Genomic DNA, 9571 nt, shown 5'->3' on the forward strand with positions numbered 1-9571 from the left:
ATGTGCTAATAGATCTCTTTACGAGACACCCAGATGGTGCACTCTAAAATAGTACAACTAGATATGAGTACTACAAAGATGGGCACTGGAAGCCTTGAAGGGATAAATATTACCTTAGTATGGCTCTCATCCCTGGTAGAACGAGAATGCTTGGCAACCCGATGAGGCAATGGATGAGTAAAGGGGAGCTAAAATCAAAAGGATGTCTTATTCAGGGTTTCAGAATAAAGTAATAGGCATAAATGTTAGCGAGAAATAAAGAAAAGAGGTAATGAAGTATTATGAGTAAGATATGATACAAAGATGACAAACGGTAGATCAAAAGATGACAGTATTATAAAATCTATAGTTAAGTGAAGGAAGAGACGAAGGGTGACAGGCCTTAGGACAACAAAGGAGTATATGACACACAGTCATGTCCTTATTTTGAGAAATAAGTTCGAAACTCTAACGCGATTACCAAAAGGAAAAGTTAGACCCCAGAATAATGGAACAAGTATGGATTGGTGAACAAGATAAACTAAACATGAAGTAGGGACTAAGTGATTGATAACAATCAGCATCATGAAAATTTCATATTTCGTTCCGGTGGTAATAGAATGTACCACAGAAGAAGAGTCACGATGAATTCAGAGAATAGTCATTCAGGGAGACACTTCCCTAGAGCAAGTAATGTTAGCAAAGTTAAGCTTAAGAGACTGTATGTGCCAGTTACGCTAAGTGACACCCTCGCGAGTAAGGAAATTTGTAATCCTTGGTACAGAAGAATTGCCGCAAGGCGAGTAAAGATCATTGATGTTGAGAAACGATGGCAAAGATGAAGAGGTAAAACATTTATATGTAGATCCTCGTGGCTTCAGCTCCTAGTACACCCCTAAAAGGGGAATATGGAGTGATGTGGCATTAAGTCAAAATTAAGTGGTTCTAGTGACTATGGAATGGTAAAGGAAGAATGCGATAAATGAAAGAGGAATGAGATGGAACTTATCCAAATCTTATAGATACGCTACGATTCAAGAATATTGTGCAAGCATGACGTCAAGAAGAGGAAGTAAAGGTTCCTTCCTAAGATGTTATTAATAAATAAGGGGCCAGTGTGAGACATAATTTAAGACAAAGAAAATAACCCAAGAAAGATTACGAGGAATATTGATATGAGAATGGGCCAACGAGTAGTTAGTAATTGGTCAGGAAGATCCCAGTTATGGCTAAACAGGAGGTTACAGACGAGTCATCAGATCGTGTAAGATAAACATAGTAGAACCCAATATGGAGAATTTAGCCTCGAAGAATATCATTATAATACTTGAGATATATTCAAACAAGAGTCGGGGTAGTTAAAGGTACTGCATGAGTGTTACAGGGATAAAAGAAAGTGCCATTGGGAAGGCAGTCAAAATATCAGTTCAGAAGCAACCATACAAACACGAGGGCATGGAAGTACGCAACTACGGATGATTATTGGCAAACAAAGACATCAAAAAGGTCCGTAATAAGCTCACAACTTTACAAAGGTCAAGGGTTCACCCTAAGTACTAAGACGAAAGACTAGCTAAGGAAATAAGGAAGAAGGCTTCAACCTCGGCACAATGACCTAAAGAGTAAATGGTCGTGTGACAATAGTCTCAAAACAACATTGTATGCACTCCCTAAGAAAGTGGCACCTACAATGGCTAATAAACAGGGAGTAAAAATCAGAAGTGATATTCAGGGTTATATGAGTTGTATCGAATTTCAAATATGTGGGCACTAAGATAAGCTAAGTACGGATGAAACAAGGGGGCAGAAAGATCAGGAAAGTAATGGCTTACGTTTAAAGAAAGCTAAGATGAAAAAAGGGGGGGGGGGGAATTAGTCGATCAATGATTCAGAGTTGGTTACGTATGAACGCACGTAAGGATTCAGAATTTTATACATACAACATATACATCCATAGAAGATTCTGGTATATGTTAAAAGAAAGAAATGAGCCCAAGTCGCAGATGAAGGATTAAGTTGTTAAAGGATTGTATCATGCATATCCCATAGTATAATGAAGGGATAAAAGCAATAACTAACACCATGTGCCGCAGATCGGAAGATAGCTTAAAGCCTATATAAAAGTTGACCAGAGGAAAGAGAAAACTAAAGAGTTACATCAACTAAGTAAATCCGGAGTTTGATTATTGGACCCAGAACATTATGGACATAGTGATTGAGAACATAGCAGAATCACTCTTAATATTGAGGTGCAAAAGAGATAGCACAACAACCATATTTTATAACGACTCTACGATAAAGCCGGTTATAAAATACTAGCCTCATAAGAATTCAGTAGGGAACTCCCATCGGATTGTATAGGCACCAAAAGTGCAAGTATTATAATGGAGTTTTAAATGGTGGATGTGAATTCTACCTATATGGGAGGAAGGTCATGAAGGAGATAGAAGACGTGATACGAAACTTTAAAGTACGTAAGGTAAAGGTAAGTGACGTACGTGATGAAGAAGGTTGTGAATAGTTTATACTTCGAGTAGAAAGCTAAAAGCACGAGGATTCAATATCCAGGATTAATAGTGGTGTCGTCAGTAACATATCCTCCAACCTATGGTCTAGGTATTGAGAAGCCTGATGAAGAGAATAAAGAAGAGTCAGAGACGATGTAATGTCTCGTTTGACGTTCCATAATAACATAAGGAAATCTATGGTGCAAGCAAGTTGAAGGAAGGTTGCGAACAAGTATGAATAGATATGTGTAGGTCGCAAGATAAAGTATGGTAGAGTGACAAGGTTCTATGAAAACAGGAGTAAGGATAAGAAAATGTGAGTGAAAAGGTGACAAGAATGGATAAGTTCTCGGGATTAAAACCCATGAAAACAAGAAAGCTAATGGTTTCTCTAAATTATAGAAAGTTTAGTATAGTCTGAATAAACTCAAAGGAGTCTAAGACTAATAACATTCAGAAAAGATGGAATGCTGCCCTGCTAATAGAATGAGGGTATAATTATTATATGAAAAAAATGACATTTGGGCCTTCGATTGAGTAATGATCGGACGAATAAAAGAAAGGGATCTCATGAATTGAATAGGATTAAAATACCCATGCAAGGTGAATCACATTGGGATACCGTGAGATACGGTTATGAACGCAGGGTATCGCCCCAAGTAGATCAATCTAATCATGTCAGATGTTCTCTGATAAAACATGAATCCTAGCTGCAATATTACATAAAAGCTTAAGTTATCAGGGATGGATTATGGATCAAATTGAGGTGAGTCAACAATGGATGGATAAAAGTTATAAAGTATGAGAGAAGATTTGGCCGACATTCTTAAGATGAACAGTAATGTGGAAGCATTAGAGGACATAGATTTATACGTATAGGATAAGCAATGAAAGTAACCTGGGATTTGGTAACAGATCTCAGTAACGAGAAATCGAGGTAAGAGTTATAGTATAATATGACCTATATAGATGCAATAAATTCATACGAATGGATAACCAGATCTATAAAATAAGATATAGCAATATTTGTAAGTTCGACAAAATACGAAGCGAAGAACTTCAGGATTGGCTAAAACCTGGAGGAAAAAGGAGAGGAGAGTCACATAGGCACACTTATAAGGCCAGTATCGTAGAAGCTACATGATGGAAGGTAGCAACAGTTACGAAATTGGAAGGAATTCGATTACAAGTCATGGCGTGGGAAAGAGGCCCAAAGTGGGAAATGCCCTGGCCTTTAGACTTATTCATAAAACAGTTGCCTAGATGGCAAGAGGGCTATTAAAGTATTCGCAAGAGTTATGGGATATGAGAACGATAAGCGCATCAGTCAACATTCGAGGACGAATGTTCTAAAGGGGGAATTAAGTTACACCCCATATTTTCGTACATGAAAATACGCCATAGATAAATTAATGAGAGTCCGGAAGTGAGATGTCACGTCCCGCAGTACTATATTACGACGATGTTGCACCCTGTAGTATATACGTTGAATTTGTCGTAAGGCAATTGACATCAGACCAATGAAAAGATTATTTAGATTATAAGGATTATGCTATTTCAAACAAGTAATAAGTAAATTCGTGAAGGTGAGAGGGGAAGCAGGTCAAAGGAAACGAATTTTCGTCCAAGTTTGGCATTTGGGATAAAATATGGGTCGAGCGATAATACCTGATAATTATGAACCGGTACCATGTAAGGTACTATATGACCACGATAGTATAATGTATAATTTATATTAAAAATAAGTAGAATTTTAAGTAATTTGAGATAATTTTTAAATTATGCGGTAATTGATTAATTACCGGGTAACAGAATATTACCCACTTAACTATTAAATTATGGGATAAGGCTATCACCCCCTCCCCCAAAACGTGGCAGCCCCTTCTTTTAAGTTAAAATTACTCATAAAGTCATTAATATAGGTGGCATTTAGAAGGGTAACTTATCTACTAAGTAGGCACCTGGATATTAACCTTAAGACATTTGATAACCACTTGCTTCCAAACACTCAAGATAGATTACAAATTGGTATCTTAGTCTTTATATTGGAAAGGATTGCTAAGAGTAATAAAGTTTCTCCTAAGTGGGTTAATGGAGATTCTATACAAGTTCATTGTATTTCTTGCCGAGAAACATGGTTCAGATTAGAATTAAGGTCTTAGGGTCACGGGAGTAATGTTCTTGGAATTTGTCGAACTATGATCTTACATCACGTTTTAGCACAACTTGACAGTGGTCGAAGCCGGTATATTGTCAAAATTGTATATTATTTCATACAAATTATATCTGTGATTGCTATAATCAAATCTCATATGAGACTCTTTAATCCTTAGCAACGTAAACTTTTGCGGATCTAAAGAAGTGCGGTGCAACCTTTTCCAAGAACATCATACGAATTTTTTCCCTACTCCAGGTATGTTAAGGCTATCCCTTCTTTCTTTTGGCATGATCCATACGATATGAATGAAACGTACAAATGCACAAATTCCATACTCGGTACATTATTCGTACTGACGTCCCTTTTGCTTGGGGACGCTGTATTTCATGCCCGCAGGTCCCGATAGACAGGTCGAGAACCCTCTAAGTAGGCTATTAGCTCAGCGAAAGATGTTGGTGCGCTCCATTTGCTTCGGAGTTTCTCGTTTGGTTAGTATGATTTAGACGTGTATTGTTTGGTATTGCGAGACTCTATCCCAACCCTTATGACATTTATGTATTCTTAGAGGCTTGTAGACATATGTCGTGTACATAAAAGATTGTATGGCCTTGTCGTCCTTTGTTTTGAGTTTGTAAATGATAATGTTGGCCTATTAGGCCCGTATGTCACGTGTATATGATGATGAAATATGAAAGATACGTTACGTTGGTACTCGGTTGAGTAAGGTATCGGGTGCCCGTCATGGCCCATCGGTTTGGGTCGTGACATCTACGCATCCCGGCAAGGGAGTAATCACAACACATTCTCTTTTTAAATCATTTCTTCCTCAACTAACACACTCATGTTCGAGCTAACGCTCCAAAAGTACACCAATCACAATTTTACCTCAACCGTTCACATTATATGAAACTCGTCAAATAAACAAGGAGATTGTGTCACGTTATTCAAGTTAAAAGCAATTAAGACTCACGGTCATGCTAGACTCCGGTGCATAGATAAGCGTCACCATGCCTATACACCGTACTCCACATTAGCAAGTAGCAAATAACATCCTAATCCTATTCCCTCAAGCCAAAGTTAGAACAAACACTTACATCGAATGCCCCAAACTCAACTCACGCTTCTAGTATAGCTTTATCTTTTGATTCCACCACCAATCTGCTCGAATCTAGTCATAAGTTACTTAATCACATTAATAATTACTAAATGAATCACTACTCATACATGAAAAATAAATTTTACAAGGTTTTTTCCAAAATGTTCAAAAACACCCCCAGACCCACGTGGTCGAAACTCGAGGTTCGGAACAAAACCCAGTTACCCATTCTCCCACGCATCCAAATATATGATTTGTTTTGAAATCGGACCTCAAATTGAGGTCCAACTTCTCAATTTGTAGAAAACCTAGGTTCTACCCAAAACACTCAATTTCCCCCATGAAAATCTTTGATTTGAATTTGAAATCATGTTAAAAGATGTCAAGGAATAAAGAAATTAAGTTAGAAACCACTTATCAATCGTTTTGGAGAAGAAAAGTTGTTTGGAAAATCGCCTCTTAGGTTTTGGGTTTTTTAAAAGTGGATAAAATGACTGAAAATCCCGAATTTATATATATGCTGGGTTTTTGAAAAGTGGCTGCCAGCGCGGACCGCGCGGAAATGTACCGCGGCCACGCCGAGGGAGGGAAGAAGTGGGCTCTCTGAACCCACCCAGCGCGGACCGCACTGATTTGGTGCGCAACCGCGCTGGTCGACCTGGCTACCGACCCTCTGAACCCCCACCACGCGGACCGCACAGAAAAGCACTGCGGCCGTGTGGCTGCCAGCGCGGACCGCGCGGAAACGACCTCAGCCGCGCTGGGCCTGCAACACCTGAACCTGCATTTTTTTAAGTCTAAGACCTCCCGGGCCCCACTCAAAACTCACCCGAGCCCTCGGGGCTCCAGAACCAAACATACATATGATCTTAAAAACATCTTACGGTCTCATTTGTGCGATCAAATTGCCAAAATAACATCATATACATAGAATCAAGCCTCAAAACACATGATTTTCTTTCAATTTTCATAAAACCCAAATTCCCCATTTTAAGTCCGAAACACACATATGACGTCCGTTTTTTAGCCAAACTTTACAGATAGTGCTAAAAAATATTTAAGACTCGTACCGGGCGTCGGAACCAAAATACGAGCCCGATACCACAGTTTTCTGATCAATTTCCTTCTTCATTTTCCTTAATTAATTTCAGAAAACAATTTCACACAAAATTTCATTTCTCCCGCTTGGGACCTCGAAATTTAATTCCGGGCACACGCCCAAGTCCCATATTTTTCTACGGACCCTCCGGGACTGTCGAATCACAGGTCCGGGTCCGTTTACCCAAAATGTTGACCGAAGTCAATATTATGCATATTAATATAAAAATCCATCAAATATTTCACATATTTTAACATAAAAACTTTCTGGCTACGCACCCGAACTGTGCACGCAAATCGAGGCAACTAAAAGCGAGGTTTTCAAGGCCTCGGAAGCGCGGAACAAGGAAGAACTACGGTGATGACCCTTTGGGTTGTCACATTCTCCACCTCTAAAACAACCGTTCGTCCTCGAACGGACAAAAGAATGAAGTATCTAAGTCGGGAAATAGATGAGGATAACGACTCCGCATATCGGACTCGGACTCCCAGGTCGATGCCTCAGGAGACTGACCTCTCCACTGAACACGCACCGAAAGAAAGCTCTTTGACCTCAACTGTCGAACCTGCCGGTCTAGAATAGCCACCGGCTCCTCCTCATATGACAGATCCTTATCCAATTAGACAGTGCTGAAATCTAACACGTGCGATGGATCTCCGCGATACTTCCGGAGCATAGATACATGAAACACGGGATGCACAGCTGACAAGCTAGGTGGCAAGGCAAGTCTATAAGCCACCTTTCCCACACGATCAAGAATCTCAAATGGATCGATGAACCTAAGGCTGAGCTTGACCTTCTTCCCAAATCTCATCACGCCCTTCATAGGCGATACACGGAGCAATACCCGCTCCCCAACCATGAAAGAAACATCTCTGACCTTGCGATCCACATAACTCTTTTGTCTGGACTGAGCTATACGAAGTCTATCCTGAATAATCCTGACCTTGTCCAAGGCCTCCTGAACCAGATCCGCACCCAATAATCGAGCCTCTCCCGGCTCAAACCATCCAACCGGAGACCGATATCGCCTACCATACAACGCCTCATACGGAGCCATCTAAATGCTGGACTGGTAGCTGTTGTTGTAGGCGAACTCTGCTAAAGGCAAAAACTGGTCCCACGAGCCTCCAAAATCAATGACACAGGCTCGGAGCATGTCTTCAAGAATCTGAATAGTCCTCTCGGACTAACCGTACGTTTGGGGATGAAATGTTGTACTCAACTCAACCTGGGTGCCCAACTCTCGCTGAACCGCTCTCCAGAAATGCGAGGTAAACTGCTTACCCCGATCCAAAATAATAGATAGCGGCACCCCATGAAGGCGAACAATCTCCCTGATATAAATCTCGGCTAACCTTTCAGACGAATAGGTGGCTGCAACAGGAACAAAATGTGCTGACTTGGTCAGCCTATCAACAATGACCCAAACTGCATCAAACTTCTTCCGAGTGATCGGAAGCCCAGTAATGAAATCCATCGTAATCCTCTCCCACTTCCACTCGGGAAGTGCAATTCTCTGAAATAGACCACCAGGTCTTTGATGCTCGTACTTAACCTGCTAACAATTCAAACACCGAGCCATATGCGCAACGATGTATTTCTTCATCTTGCGCCACCAATAGTGCTGCCTCAGATCCTGATACATCTTTGCGGCGCCCGGGTGAATAGAATACCGAGAACTGTGGGCCTCCGCTAAGATCAACTCTCGAATCCCATCAACATTGGGCACACAAACTCGCCCCTGCAATCTCAATACGCCATCATCATCTAAGGCTACTTTCTTGGCACCTCCATGCTGCACCGTGTCTCTTAAGACACACAAATGGGGATCATCGAATTGCCGATCACGGATACGCTCCAATAACGAAGAACGAGCGACCGTGCAAGCTAATACTCGACTAGGCTCAGAAATGTCCAACCTCACAAACTGATTGGCCAAAGCCTGAACGTCCAAAGCAAGCGGTCTCTCACCGACCGGAATATAAGCAAGACTGCCCATACTGGCTGACTTCCTACTCAAGGCATCGGCCACCACATTGGCCTTTCCCGGGTGATATAAGATAGTGATGTCATAATCTTTCAACAATTCCAACCACCTCCTCTGCCTCAAATTCAACTCCTTTTGCTTGAACAAATACTGAAGACTCTTATGATCCATGAACACCTCACACACCACACCATACAGATAGTGCCTCCATATCTTCAATGCGTGAACAATGGCTGCCAACTCCAAATCATGCACTGGATAGTTCTTCTCATGAACCTTCAACTGCCTCAAAGCATAGGCAATGACCTTGCCATCCTGCATCAACACTGCACCAAGTCTAATACGAGATGCATCACAATAGACTGTATAGGGCCTTGAACCTGTGGGCAAAACCAACACCGGTGCCGTGGTCAGAGCTTCCTTGAGCCTCTGAAAGCTCGACTCACACTCATCTGACCATCTGAACTGGGCACCTTTCTGGGTCAATCTAGTCATAGGGGCTGCAATGGATGAAAACCCCTCCACGAGCCGATGGTAGTAACCTGCTAACCCCAGGAAACTCCGAATCTCGGTAGCTGAAGCTGGTCGAGGCCAGTTCTTGACTGCCTCTATCTTCTTCGGGTCTACTTGAATACCTGTTGCTGATACGACATAACCTAGGAATGCGACCGAACTCAGCCAAAACTCGCACTTCGAGAACTTAGCATACAACTGACTACCATTCAGGGTCTGAAGAACCACT

The sequence above is a fragment of the Nicotiana sylvestris genome, chromosome 3 (genome assembly GCF_000393655.2).
Source record: "Nicotiana sylvestris chromosome 3, ASM39365v2, whole genome shotgun sequence".
NCBI lineage: Eukaryota > Viridiplantae > Streptophyta > Magnoliopsida > Solanales > Solanaceae > Nicotiana > Nicotiana sylvestris.